This window comes from Orcinus orca, chromosome 3 (genome assembly GCF_937001465.1).
Source record: "Orcinus orca chromosome 3, mOrcOrc1.1, whole genome shotgun sequence".
Taxonomy (NCBI): Eukaryota; Metazoa; Chordata; class Mammalia; order Artiodactyla; family Delphinidae; genus Orcinus; species Orcinus orca.
This window is the reverse complement of record NC_064561.1, coordinates 87,207,686-87,223,514: the sequence shown is the minus strand read 5'-3', so window position 1 is coordinate 87,223,514 and position 15,829 is coordinate 87,207,686.

Genomic DNA, 15,829 nt, shown 5'->3' with positions numbered 1-15,829 from the left:
GCAGTTTGTGTGTTGTTTCTATATAATTTTATGTGTGAATGATAAAGTAAGCATTTGCTTATTTTGTAAAAAAAAAAAGAAAAGAAAAGAAACCTGCTGGCCAACTGTATCACCTAGGAAATAACAGACTCAGTCACCAGTGTTAAATGTTTGCAATGTCACTCTGTCTGTGATTTAGTGTACTCTTTTGCCTGTCTCCCAGAATACTGATGTTAAAATGATAGCTCACCAGGAAAGGCCCTACAACTAAATATTCCAGAGGTTGAGATCTTCTTTAACCCACTACAGCCTAAAGGAGGTGGTAACTTTCTCTGGGACCCTCATGTGCTTATCTGAGTCAAGCAGCAGAGGCAAAGAGTATCTCCCTGTTTGATATTAAATCCTGACACCAGGACTTGAACTGAAATTACTATCTTCACTTCCCAGGGCCGGTAGGTGACCACTGTAAGTTAGCAATAGCATAGTGATTGCAGAATTGATCTGTCTAGCTTCAGAGCCTGCTAAATAGCTTCTAAATTTAGTTTAGCAGCCTTTCTTGACCAGCTCTGCTTTCCTCACTTGGGAAAACCTAACCTGTGTTCTGTGGAAGCTACTGATCTGGTGCATTCTACTCTACCAGATTCCCTCAGCAGAGGGAGTGCGGAAAACAGTGCTCGGGCAGTTGGTGGGTGCTTCTTGCTCATCTCTAGCTATAGACAGGACCAACCAGAGAGAGAGGACCTAGGGATAAACTTAGATCAGTCTGGGCCCTTTTGGATCATAGAGTTGTGCCTTCAGACTAGCAGTCAGATGTGCATGGGGGAGGGGAAGGGCAGTCCTTAATTTCACACAGAAGGAAGGCAGTGAGGAATATCCTGAAGGAGGAAAGCCTATTTGCTTCCCTCTCTCAGCATCATCTTCTGGAGGGAACCCATCTCCTCCCCAAACCTGTACCTGGAAGGCATGCCTCAGAAGGATCAGTGACAGTCTTGATCAGCAAGTTCATTTCTGATGCAACAGGACTCCCCTTGTGCATGAATTTATTTGGGGTGGAAAGCTGGAAAGAATGCACATGTGCTTAGGATAGATAATTTTGAGCCAAGTTCACAGTCATTTTAGGGTCTTATGAAAAAATGAGTCTTTAAAAAAATCATGAATTGTATTATAATTGGTTTTTAAAATTTTTTGATGATGGCTTCTCTGCAAACATTATGAGTTAATATAATAGGTGAGTGATAATACTAGTGTTAACAACTGACATTACAGAGTAGATATTATGTGCCAGGCACAGTAACTCATTTAATCGCCGCCACAACCTTCACCGTTTTACAGATGAGGAAACTAAGGCAAGAGAAATTAGGGAATTTGCTTGAGGTCACATAGCACTTGTGTCAAAACCAGGATATTAAGAAAAGCTTATTTACATTTAATGATGGTATATATAAAAGCAATTCTAGAAACATCGTTAGTTCAGAGAAGAGTGGGCAGTGTGCTTCTGAAATGGATTTTCACATAGTGGCATTTTAGAAGGTATTTAAATCACACAGGTCTGAGCTGTTCTCTAAAGATCTGGGTATGGTTTTATACAAAGACATCTTATGAAGTTTTCAACATGGCTCCTAATTTGGGGGCATCTCATGGCTCAAATTTCTGTCCCTTCTGGAACTTCAATTCAAGGTGTTCCCAATTAATGATGACTTTGAACACTGACCCCTGCAGTACAGTGTGCCTCTCCCCCCGGGTGGTCTTTCTGTGGATGCACAAGGCGCTCTGTGTGCACGCAACCAAGACAAGCAGAAGTTCACCACTTCTCCAGTTCCCCAGAAAAGGCATGGCATCGATTTAAAACTTCAACATTATTTTCCAGGTTTAGAGGCTGGAAATACCTGAGTAAGTAAGTTTAAAAATAGTCTTGTGTTTTTCTGCTTATTAGACCTTTCATATAGAACTCAAAATTAGTTTAAAAGAACAAGTGTTAGGAACTTTAATGGTACAGAAATAATGCATTTTTTTTTGGTGTTGTATATCAGTATCACTTATTCATAATTACCTGGAAAGTTCTTTTTCTCCCACCATCTTAATACTTAAAAAAACAGAAAACTTAAACTTTCTGGTGGGTTCCTCCCCACTAAAGGATTAAAATAACACTTTTTGTGCTCTGTACATATCAATTGGATTTTTACTGAGAATTTTAATTTATCCTTGAGATACTTGATGAAAGCACCTAAGTTATAATTTAGCATACTGACCTTGACAAATAATAAATGGAAGATGAGTGTGCCTATCCCTATGATGAAATATTTGTAATAAAAAGTTAAGTGCTATTTAATTGCTAGGAAATGAAAATATCCTCATAAAACAAAATTAGCATGTTAATAGTATGTATAATATTTTTACATTTTTAGCCAATCTTGCATTTCCAAACTGGCATTATCTAAATTAGTTGAGCTTTGCAATATTTGAAAAATCACTGTTTTACTTGGTCTATTGCATTCATGGATGTAAAGCTTCTATGTAATTTGTTAAACTCAAAGCAGGTTTTAGTACTCAGTGCTGTTTATGACAGATAAAATTTTGTCCTAGCTCTGAAATAATTTTCCTTACTGTGATTCAATTAAAGTCTTTATAGAAACCCCCTAATAAAATTACTGAGGCACTAACCAGAAAAATGAGTTAACTTTTTCCTTCTAAAATAGGACAGTAGGGACTTCCCTAGTGGCACAGTAGTTAAGAATCTGCCTGCCAATGCAGGGAACACAGGTTTGAGCCGTGGTCTGGGAAGATCCCACATGCTGCGGAGCACCTGAGCCAGGGCGCCACAACTACTGAGCCCATGAACCACAACTACTGAGCCCATACACCACAACTACTGAAGCCCGTGCACCTAGAGCCCATGCTCTGTAACAAGAGAAGCCACGGCAATGAGGAGTGTGCCCACTGCAATGAAGAGTAGCTCCTCGCTTGCCACAACTAGAGAAAGCCCGTGTGGAGCAACAAAGACCTAATGCAGCCAAAAATAAATAAATAAATAAATTTTAAAAATATAAAATAAAATACGACAGTAGGAATATATGTAGGAGCTTATAATCACATATCACTCTCATGGCAAACTATTGAAAATCCATTTTCTCTTTTACTGAGGTGTCCTGATGGTTACTTGTGTGTGCCCAGAGCCAGAAAGACACTTTTATCTCAGTGAATTTCCCAAAATGGAAATATTTTTGTGTAATATTGATTCATGTCTGTCTAGCCAAAGATGTGTTTTCCATCTAGCAAGGAACATCAGCCCCGAGTTATAGAGGATAAACCTCTCCAAAGACATCCTGTCTGCTGAGCCCTGAAAAAGGATACAGACAGACAAGTCAGCCAGCGTTCACAGTTAAGAGAAAAACATCTGTGCCTTGGAAAATGTTCTCAAGTACAGAGCATTGTGCTCTGTGTCCACCAAATTTCCATGCAGTCTTTGTAAGAGTAGCCAGCCAATGGATAAGGCCCCTCATCTTCCTTCATGGGTGGTCAAGGAAATTCTCTGCCTTCCCCAGGAGCAGCTGCATAATTGTTATTTCTGCCTCGTGGAATAAGGTGGCTGATAAGGCACTTGGGGTTTGTTCTTAACAGAAGGAAAGAATATTTGATTTTTTAAAGTATGTGTTTTGATTCGCAGAATGATCCAAAACAATATACTTCTTTGTACTTTGGTTTTTCCATTTAAAAGCTTACAGATGGATGAAGTCATTTAAAACTGCCTGATGTGAGGTTTAAACACAAGGCATGGAAGTGAAAACTCTTGAGTTTACTTACCTAGATGGTCACCATTATCTGGGATGATTGACGTTTTATAACAAGCCCAGGTTCCATTTTCCTGGAAGTGGGCTTTTATCAGACGAGCAAGAGCCCGTCCTAAGTGACTTGTCAGCTCTCTTTTAATACCACTTGTTTTGCCTGTTTTCAAGCAAATTACAAATATGTATAAGACATTTAATGTCCTAGAAGAGGACTTGCTGATGATTCGATAAAAGTGCCAGCATTATTACTGTTCCCTAATCATATGGATTTTTGTGTTCTCATGACCAAGGAGGCACATTTTTAGCTTGCTGAAATAGTCACTGGAGAATGTGCAGTGAAATCCATGAGTGGAAATGTCCCATAGTATTTTCAAACACTGTGTGTCAGTAGCTTGGCATCTTTTCCTCTTGGGGACTCACTTGAGGGTGGCCAGGGGGAGCCCAGCAGCCGTACATAGGGTGCGCGCTGGAGCAGCTGAAACAGTGTTTCCAGTTCCTTGTCTGCCAGGAGGCTCTCGTGCCTTATCTCTAAAGTTTGGATAAAATCAACTACCTTACAGACTCATTTTAAGGATAAAATTAAACAAAACATGAAGGGCTTTGAAACCTCCTGAAGACTATTCCTGTGTGAGGTATTGTTTACCTAAGCTATGAAAATAAGCCTGAACCCAAAATAAAATGAACAGTAGACTTCTGCAGCCTGAGAGAATTTTATTAAATCCTAGTCCCCTTTAAAAATTGTTTCTTGCTTTAAATTTAGAAAATTGTTTGGGGTTGAGTAATAGTTTCTGACAGTTACTTATGTATGATCTCTTAGCCAATTAAATTCTGAATCTCTTCAATTATTTTATCATTCCTGCTGGTTTTAGTTATCTAGTGCTACCTAACAAGCCACCCCGAAGTGTCGTGGTTTAAAACAATAACTATTTTGTTATGGTTCTGTCAGTTGACCGGACTTGACTGGGCAGTCGCCTTTGTTGGGGTGTTATGTGGCTGCAGTCAGATGGTGGCTGGGACTGATGTCTTCCAGAGATTTGACTGTGCCCCTGAAGGGTCTGGGCCTCTCCTCTTGCTGGGGTCTCTACTTACTGTTACTCAGGGCATCCCTAAGAGCAGGGGCAGAAGTTTCCAGGCCTTCTTCAGGCATATGCCCAGAAGAGGCATAGTGTCACTTCTGCCTCATTCTACTGGTTTAAGCAAGTTACAGGCTATGTGTAGGATCCTCAGGACTGCCTTCAGGTCTGAAGCTTCTCTGGAAGGAGAGAACTCCGAAAAGCAATTATACTCACAGTTAAGATTTACTACAGTGAAAGGTTACAGATTAAAATCAGCAAAAGAAACAGGAGCATAGAGCAGAGTCCAAGAGAAACCAGGTGCAAGCTTCCAGCTGTCCTGTGCCAGTAGAGTTTTACAGATAACACTTAATTGTTTCAGCAATGATGTGTGATAGCACATACAAAGTGTGGCCAACCAGGGAAGCTGACCTGAGCCTTGTTGTTCAGGGTTTTTATTAAGGGTCCGTCACATAAGCATGGAATGCCCATGTGACTGACCTTAGTTACTCAGTCTCCCTTTCCTCCAGAGGTCAAACTGGTACAGGTTGGTCCAGAGTCCCAGGTGAATAAAAACATGTGTTTACCATAAATCACAGTTAATATAAACTATCTGGTTGTGGCTTAAGCCCCTAGATATACAAAGGCACTCTTATCAGATAGAATATACCAAGGTCTTAGAGATTATCTCCCAGGATCTAGTCAAAGGTCAGTCCTTTCTTTGGAAAGTTCAGGGTTTGACCATCCCAAGCCCCCTGAGTTATCCCTTTATTGCATGCAGGCCCAGTTCTGATTTAGTCTAGAAAGGACTACACAAGGGCACAAATTCTAGGATGAATGGCTTTGGGGGCCCATCTTTGGAGATGAGGTGCCGTATCATTATTTTCCCCTCATGGCTCCAGAAGAGACACCAGTATACTTAAGGAGTCTGGAGTTCTTCATGGAATAGTTTGTTTTAACTGCAAACTGAACATGTATATGCATTTATATACATTTTTATTTATAAACATTATATACTTTTATATGTATATATAATGAAATAATATTATGAAATGGGCTGACCTCTTAATAACAACATTCTTGTCCATGTGAAGATGTGAGTCCCATCTATGCCCAATAAATTAATCCTTTCCATTTAAGAACCACACAACAACACCTGGTTCCTGTACCTGAGGAGTCACTGAGTAGTGGCACACTGACAATGCACAGGTAAGTTACTAAATTGGTATTCCCAGGATGAGGGGGTGTCCAAGGCTTTGTTAGCTTCACATAGGCTTTCTGGCTTTAAAATGCATGCTTTAAAAGCAATAAGCTCAAAGTACTGTCAGATTTCTCTTTCAAAATCAATGGTAAGTGTGTGTGTGTGTGTGTGTGTGTGTGTGTGTGTGTGTGTGTGTGTGTATAGGTAAAAGAAAAATGTTTACAGGCCAAATTTTTTTCATGCAAAATAAAAATGATTGTAAATGAGTCTGTGGCAAAATATTGAGTACGAACTATACTGAGGGGAAGAATCTAAGAGAAAACTAAGAAGTAATATTTTAATTTACATTTAATTAATATTTTAATTCTTGGGAGTATCTGAGAAATAGCAACAGGAACGATTTTTTTTTAAACTTTATTGACGTATAGTTGATGTACAGTGTTGTGTTAATTTCTGCTGTACTGCAAAATCATTCAGTTATACACATAAATATTCTTTTTCATATACTTTTCCATTATGGTTTATCCCAGGATATTGAATAGAGTTCCCTGTGCTATACAGTAGGACCTTGTTGTTTATTCATTCTATATATAATGGTTTGCATCTGCTAATCCCAAACTCCCACTCCTTCCCTCCTCCACTCCCCTCCCCCTTGGCAACCATGAGTCTGTTCTCAATGTCTGTTTCTGTTTCATCTGTGTCATATTTTAGATTCCACATATAAGTGGTATATGATGTTTGTCTCTCTCTGACTTCATTTAGTATGATAATCTCTAGGTCCATCCACGTTGCTGCAAACGGCATTATTTCATTCTTTTTTATGGCTGAGTAGTATTCCATCGTATATATGTACCACATCTTTATCCATTCATCTGTCTGTAGACATTAGGTTGTTTTCATGCCTTGGCTATTGTAAATAGTGCTGCTATGGAGAGGAAAGGAAATAGAAGAGGAAAGAATTTTTAAATCATTTTTCTTTCAGAAATAGATTGCAGGTCAGCTTGCAAAGCTAGATAAACTCTGGTTTCATATCTTTGTCCTCAGTGAGGTATATCTGTGACCCCTGAGGCCTCAGGCCACGACACAGAAATACGTGATTGAACTGACCCAGGGAGAATGGCCCTTCCACGTTTCTTTCCAGCCACACCACTGAGCCAGGTCTCACTGGGTCCTGCCCAACATTTGGTTCTGTCTGCTCACTTGTCACTAATCATTAACAAAGTCTGAGGGCTTCCCTGGTGGCGCAATGGTTGAGAATCCACCTGCCAGTGCAGGGGACACATGTTCGAGCCCTGGTCTGGGAAAATCCCACATGCCGTGGAGCAACTAAGCCCGTGTGCCACAACTACTGAGCCTGCGCTCTAGAGCTACTGAGCCCACGTGCCACAACTACTGAAGCCCGAGCGCCTAGAGCCCGTGCTCCACAACAAGAGAATCCACCGCAATGAGAAGCCTGTGCACCGCAACGAAGAGTAGCCCCCGCTCACTGCAACTAGTGAAAGCCAGCACACAGCAACGAAGACCCAATGCAGCCAAAAATAAATTAATAAATAAAATAAATTAAAAAAACAAAGTCTGAGTCTTGGAGACAAAGCATTAACAAACAGCATGTCCTCTTACCAGCAAAGGAATGGAGCAGGCCCAGGAATACAGCCTGAGGATGAAGCCTACCTAGTATGGGGTTTAGACCGTGACTGTGTTTCATCTCCAGTGGCTTTCCCTGTGGCTCTAGACAAGATAGGGGTCTTTTCCTTTTCACTGGGTTACATTCAGAACATGATAGGATTTTTAAATTTCTCCTGATTACAAAAAAATGGTCTTTTGAAGTTTTAGTTTGTTTCCTCTATCTCTTGACTAACCATGCAATTTCAACCAAGAATAAATAATATGTAAACATGACTGATGGCTTAAAAACCTATTCTTTGTTTTGAACTATGTTCTAAAAGTTTGGCTTTTATTAATTAGCAGGCCAAGAAGGAAGATGGCCTCTCTAATCTCCATTAAAGTTGCGTTTGCCACACTTTCTTCTCCCAGACTTTAAGAGCAGCAATCCCACTGATAGGACGTTGGTTCTTGTTCCTTTTAGCTTCAGGGAAAGGAAAGCTGCCATCTTGGTGAGAAGCTCTGACTTCCTGGTCGCTGTCAGTAGAAAATGAGTTCAGAATCTGAGACAGCCTAAGCTTTTCAATCGTTTTCCAATGGTGATTTCAAAACAGGTGTTAACCCTAACAGCTTACCTTTAATTCTTCTGGTTGGGTCTCATAACATTTAAGAAAAATCTTTCTAAACATATATGAAGATTAAAGTTTTATGAGAAGAACCTGAAATTCTAAGTTGATGTGAAAACTGTTACACAAATCAGACAAGAGAGATAAACCAGTGAGTCTAAGAAGCATAGTTTGGTTGCCTCTTTCCCTCGCCATCTGATAGTATTTTCTGTAGATGTACTTCCATGTGAGGAATGTGTGTTTTCGTCTGACAGTGCTTGACGCTAAGGTAGGAATTCTGGGGTCACAACCCTGCCTGAGGGGAGCAGTATTTGCAAACATGTATGGGACTAATCTAAACTGGATAGGGTCAAAGATTCTTCCTCTGTTTTTTTTTTTTTTTCTCTTTTAAACGTTTCATTTAAAAATAATTATAGAGTCATTATGCATTGTAAAAACAGTGCAAAGGGTTCCTTTTACCCTTCATCCAGCTTGGTCCAAAGATGACCTGTTGTATAGGTGTAGTACAATTCCAAAACCAGGAATCGACATTGGTATTAGATGATGATTTTATTTAGTTTTCACTAAATAAGGTTCATTTTTTTCTGACCTGCATTCATGTCTGTGTGTGTGTCTGCAGAGTTCTATGTAATTTTTTTTTTATACAGCAGGTTCTCATTAGTTATCCATTTAATACATATTAGTGTATATATGTCAATCCCAATCTCCCAATTCATCACACCACCACCACCCCAGCCACTTTCCCCACTTGCTTTGTTCTCAACATCTGTGTCTCAATTTCTGCCCTGCAAACCGGTTCATCTGTACCATTTTTCTAGGTTCCACATATATGCGTTAATATATGATATTGGTTTTTCTCTTTCTGACTTACTTCACTCTGTATGACAGTCTCTAGATCCATCCACATCTCTACAAATGACCCAATTTCGTTCCTTTTTATGGCTGAGTAATATTCCATTATATATATGTACCACATCTTCTTTATCCATTCGTCTGTCGATGGGCATTTAGGTTGCTTCCATGTCCTGGCCATTGTAAATAGTGCTGCAATGAACATTGGAGTGCATGTGTTTTTTTTTTTTTGTTTTTTGTCTGTATTGGGTCTTCGTTGCTGTGCGCCGGCTTCCTTTAGTTGTGGTGAGCAAGGGCTACTCTTCGCTGCGGTGCATGGGCTTCTCATTGCAGTGACTTGTTGCAGAGCACAGGCTCTAGGCACACGGGCTTCAGTAGTTGTGGCACGTGTGCTCAATAGTTGTGGTACACAGGCTTAGTTGCTCCGCGGCATGTGGGAACTTCCCAGACCAGGGCTTGAACCCGTGTCCCCTGCACTGGCAGGCGGATTCTTAACCACTGCACCACCAGGGAAGCCCCTGCATGTGTATTTTTGAATTATGGTTTTCTCTGGGTATATGCCCAGTAGTGGGATTGCTGGATCATATGGTAATTCTATTTTTAGTTTTTTAAGGAACCTCCATACTGTCCTCCATAGTGACTGTATCAATTTACATTCCCACCAACAGTGCAAAAGGGTTCTCTTTTCTCCACATCCTCTCCAGCATTTGTTGTTTGTAGATTTTCTGATGATGCCCATTCTAACTGGTGTGAGGTGATACCTCATTGTAGTTTTGATTTTTATTTCTCTAATAATTAGTGATGTTGAGCAGCTTTTCACGTGCTTGTTGGCCATCTGTATGTCTTCTTTGGAGAAATGTCTATTTAGGTCTTCTGCCCATTTTTGGATTGGGTTTTTTGTTTTTTTAATATTGAGCTGCATGAGCTATTTATATATTTTGGAGATTAATCCATTGTCCGTTGATTCATTTGCAAATATTTTCTCCCAGTCTAACGGTTGTACTTTTGTCTTGTTTGTAGTTTCCTTTCCTGTGCAAAAGCTTTTAAGTTTCATTAGGTCCCATTTGTTTTTTTTTATTTCCATTAATCTAGGAGGCGGATCAAAAAATATCTTGCTGTGATTTACGTCAGAGAGTGTTCTTCCTATGTTTTCCTCTAAGAGTTTTATAGTGTGCGGTCTTACATTTAGGTCTGTAATCCATTTTGAGTTTATTTTTGTGTATGGTGTTAGGGAGTGTTCTAATTTCATTCTTTTACAAGTAACTGTGCAGTTTTCCCAGCATCACTTATTGAAGAGACTATCTTTTCTCCATTGTATACCCTTGCCTCCTTTGTCATAGATTAGTTGACCATAGGTGCGTGGGTTTATCTCTGGGCTTTCTATCCTGTTCCATTGATCTATATTTCTGTTTTTGTGCCAGTACAATATCGTCTTGATTACTGTAGCTTTGTGTTATAGTCTGAAGTCAGGGAGTCTGATTCCTCCAGCTCCGTTTTTTTCCCTCTAGGCCACTTTGGGTATTTTGTGTCTCCATACAAATTTTAAGAGTTTTTGTTCTGGTTCTGTAGAAAATGCCATTGGTAATTTGGTAGGGATTGCATTGAATCTGTAGTTTGCTTTGGGTCATATAGTCATTTTCACATTATTGATTCTTCCAATACAAGAACATGGTATATCTCTCCATCTGTTTGTATCATCCTTAATATCTTTCATCAGTGTCTTATAGTTTTCTGCATACAGCTCTTTTGTCTCCCTAGGTAGGTTTACTCCTAGATATTTTATTCTTTTTGTTGCAATGGTAAATGGGAGTGTTTCTTTAATTTCTCTTTCAGATTTTTCATCATTAGTGTATAGGAATGCAAGAGATTTCTTTGCATTAATTTTGTATCCTGCTACTTTACCAAATTCATTGATTAGCTCTAAAAGTTTTCTGGTGGCATCTTTAGGATTCTCTATGTATAGTATCATGTCATCTGCAAACAGTGATAGTTATACTTCTTCTTTTCCAATTCGTATTCCTTTTATTTCTTTTTCTTCTCTGATTGCTGTGGCTAAAACTTCCAAAACAATTTTGGATAATAGTGGTGAGAGTGTGCAACCTTGTCTTGTTCCTGATCTTAGCGGAAATGGTTTCACTTTTTCACCATTGAGGATGATGTCGGCTGTGGGTTTGTCATATATGGCCTTTATTATGTTGAGGTCAGTTCCCTCTATGCCTACTTTCTGGAGGGTTTTTATCATACATGGGTGTTGAATTTTGTCAAAAGCTTCTTCTACATCTATTGAGATGATCATATGGTTTTTCTTCTTCAATTTGTTACTATGGTGTATCACATTGATTGATTTGCATATATTGAAGAATCCTTGCATCCCTGGGATAAACCCACTCGATCATGGTGTATGAGCCTTTTAATGTGTTGTTGGATTCTGTTTGCTAGTATTTTGTTCAGGATTTTTGCATCTATATTCATAAGTGATATTGGTCTGTACTTTTCTTTTCTTGTAGTATTTGTCTGGTTTTGGTATCAGGGTGAAGGTGGCCTCATAGAATGAGTTTGGGAGTGTTCCTTCCTCTGCAATTTTTTTGAAGAGTTTGAGAAGGATGGGTGTTAGCGCTTCTCTAAATGTTTGATAGAATTCACCTGTGAAGCCATCTGGTCCTGGACTTCTGTTTGTTGGAAGCTTTTTAATCACAGTTTCAATTTCATTACTTGTGATTGGTCTGTTCATATTTTCTGTTTCTTCCTGGTTCAGTCTTGGAAGGTTATACCTTTCTGAGAATTTGTCCATTTCTTCCAGGTTGTACATTTTATTGGTGTAGAGTTGCTTGTAGTAGTCTCTTAGGATGCTTTGTATTTCTGTGGTGTTTGTTGTAACTTCTCCTTTTTCATTTCTAATTTTATTGATTTGAGTCCTCTCCCTCTTTTTCTTGATGAGCCTGGCTAATGGTTTATCAATTTTGGTTATCTTCTCCAAAAACCAGCTTTTAGTTTTATTGATCTTTGCTATTGTTTTCTTTGTTTCTATTTCATTTATTTCTGCTCTGATCTTTATGATTTCTTTCCTTCTACTAACTTTGGGTTTTGTTTGTTCTTCTTACTCTAGGTCCTTTTGGTGTAAGGTTAGATTGTTTATTTAAGATTTTTTTTGTTTCCTGAGGTAGGATTTTATTCCTGTAAACTTCCCTCTTAGAACTGCTTTTGCTTCATCCCATAGGTTTTGGATTGTCGTGTTTTCATTTTCATTTGTCTCTAGGTATTTTTTGATTTCCTCTTTGATTTCTTCAGTGATCTCTTGGTTATTTACTAATGTACTGTTTAGCCTCCATGTGTTTGTGTTTTTTACATTTTTTCCCTGTAATTGATTTCTAATCTCATAACGTTGTGGTCAGAAAAGATGCTTGGTATGATTTCAATTTTCTTAAATTTACTGAGGCTTGATTTGTGACCCAAGATGTGATCTATCCTGAAGAATGTTCCATGCACACTTGACAAGAAAGTGTAATCTGCTGTTTTTGGATGGAATGTCCTGTAAATATCAATTAAATCTACCTGGTCTATTGTGTCATTTACAGCTTGTGTTTCCTTATTAATTTTCTGTTTGGATGATCTGTCCATTGGTGTTAGTGAGGTGTTAAAGTCCCCCACTATTGTGTTACTGTCGGTTTCCTCTTTTACAGCTGTTAGCAGTTGCCTTATGTATCGAGGTGCTCCTATGTTGGGTGCATATATATTTATAATTGTTACATTTTCTTCTTGGATTGATCCCTTGATCATTAAGTAGTGTCCTTCCTTGTCTCTTGAAACATTCTTTATTTTAAAGTCTATTTTGTCTGATATGAGTATTGCTACTCCAGCTTTCTTTTGATTTCCATTTGCATGGAATATCTTTTTCCATCCCCTCACTTTCAGTCTGTATGTGTCCCTAGGTCTGAAGTGGGTCTCTTGTAGACAGCATATATATGGGTCTTGTTTTTGTATCCATTCAGCAAGCCTGTGTCTTTTGGTTGGAGCATTTAATCCATTCACGTTTAAGGTAATTATCAATATGTATGTTCGTATGACCATTTTCTTAATTTTTTGGGGTTTGTTTCTGTAGGTCCTTTTCTTCTCTTGTATTCCCCATTTAGAGAAGTTCCTTTAGCATTTGTTGTAGAGCTGGTTTGCTGGTGCTGAATTCTCTTAACTTTTACTTGTCTGTAAAGCTTTTGATTTCTCCATCGAATCTGAATGAGATCCTTGCTGGGTAGAGTAATCTTGGTTGTAGGTCCTTCCCTTACATCACTTTAAATATGTCATGCCACTCCCTTCTGGATTGTAGAGTTTCTGCTGAGAAATCAGCTGTTAACCTTATGGGAGTTCCCTTGTATATTATTTGTCATTTTTCCCTTGTTGCTTTCAATAATTTTTCTTTGTTTTTAATTTTTGCCAATTTGATTACTATGTGTCTCGGCGTGTTTCTCCTTGGGTTTGTCCTGTATGGGACTCTCTGTGTTTCCTGGATTTGGGTCGCTGTTTCCTTTCCCATGTTAGGGAAGTTTTCGACTATAATCTCTTCAAATATTTTCTTGGGTCCTTCCTCTCTTCTTCTTCTGGGACCCCTATAATGCGAATTTTGTTGCATTTAATGTTTTCCCAGAGGTCTCTTAGGCTGTCTTCATTTCTTTTCATTCTTTTTCCTTTATTCTGTTCTGCAGCAGTGAATTCCACCTTTCTGTCTTCCAGGTCACTTCTCCGTTCTTCTGCCTCAGTTATTCTGCTATTGATTCCTTCTAGTGTATTTTTCATTTCAGTTATTGTATTGTTCATCTCTGTTTGGTTTTTAATTAATTCTTCTAGGTCTTTGTTAAACATTTCTTGCATCTTCTTGATCTTTGCCTCCATTTTTTTCCCGAGGTCCTGGATCATCTTCACTATTATTCTGAATTCTTTTTCTAGAATGTTGCCTATCTCCACTTCATTTAGTTGCTTTTCTGGGGTTTTATCTTTTTCCTTTATCTGATACATAGCCCTTTGCCTTTTCATCTTGTCTATCTTTCTGTGAATGTGGTTTTAGTTACACAGGCTGCACGATTGTGAGTTCTGTGTAATTTTATCCCATGTATAGATTCGTGTAACCATCCCCATGATCAAGATACAAAACTGTCTTATCATTACAAAAGAACTCTCTCATGTTACCTGACTCTCTGTACTCACACCCATTCCCACTCCATTCCCCTCCCATCCCCACTCCATTCCCCTCCCATCCCTAGTAACCAATCATCTGTTCTCCACCTCTACAGTTTTATATCTTTGAGAATGTTGTGTAAACAGAATCACACAGTATGTAACTATTTGAGATTGACTTCTTTTTCACTAAGCATAACGCCCTTGAAATCCATGGGCATGCTGCATGTATCAGTAATTCATTCCTTTTTATTACTGAGTAGCATTCCAGTATATGGATGTATTAGAGTTTATTCAACCATTCACCCATTGATTGACATTTGAATTGTTTCCAATATTTTCTTATAAATAGAATTTCTATGAATATTTGTACACATGTTTTTGTGTGCAAAGAGTTTTGTTTCTCTGAGATAAATACCAAAGCTTGTGATTGTTGAATCATATCATAAATACTGCAAAAACTATTTTCCAGAGTGGTTATGCCGTTTTACGTTCACACTGGCAATGTGTGAGAGATCAAGTTTCTCCACATCCTTGTCAGCATTAGGCATTATCACTATTTTTTTTTTTTTCTGCAGTATGCGGGCCTCTCACTGTTGTGGCCTCTCCCATTGCGGAGCACAGGCTCTGGACGCACAGGCTCAGCGGCCATGGCTCACGGGGCCAGCTGCTTCGCGGCATGTGGGATCTTCCCGGAAAGGGGCACGAACACGTGTCCTCTGCATGGGCAGGCGGACTCTCAACCACTGTGCCACCAGGGAAGCCCTATCACTATTTTTAATTGTAGTTGTTCTAATACGTATGTAGTGATAGCTCATTGTGATTTTAACTAATGACGTTGAACAGCTTTTCAAGCTCTTAATATTGCGTTTACCTTTTTGTTTTAAATTTTCATTCATTTCCTTTTGTTCTTTATTTTATTCCATTCTCTCCTCCTCCTCCTCTACTTCCCTCTCCTCCTCCTCTTCTCAGTAAACTTATTGAAGAATAACATACATATAGAAAAATCATAAAGATACAGTGCTAGAATTTTCTCACAAAGGAAACACACCTGTTAACCAGCAGTCTGATTAAGAACATTTCTATTACCCAGAAATCCCCACCCAAGGCATCCAGTATTTTGACTTCTAGCACTAGATTAGTTTCGCCTGTTTTTGAACTTCATATAAATGGAATCATTCAGTATGTACTCCTTTGTGTGTGGCTTCTCTTACTCATAAGATTCATCAAGTATTGTCTTGAATCGTCTCTAAGAGTGACTGACTGCCAACTTTAGGCAGCAAATACCATGTGGATACTCTCCAAGGTATGTTGTGGAATTAAAAGAGCCAACCAACAGTAGTTCTGATGCCTGATAAACTCCAATGACCAAATAATATTGTGGGATGATGATGATGGTGAGATGAATTCTGAAATATAAACTACTGAGCCAACCTCCTACCCTCTCCACCTTCTTGGTCCACTTGTCAAGGGAGTAAGAGCTGATTGTAGGAGGGATAGCTTTGGTAGTGGGGAAGCAGGTATTATCAAAAGCAAGGCTAATGAGTTGGAGCAGGCATCCTACTT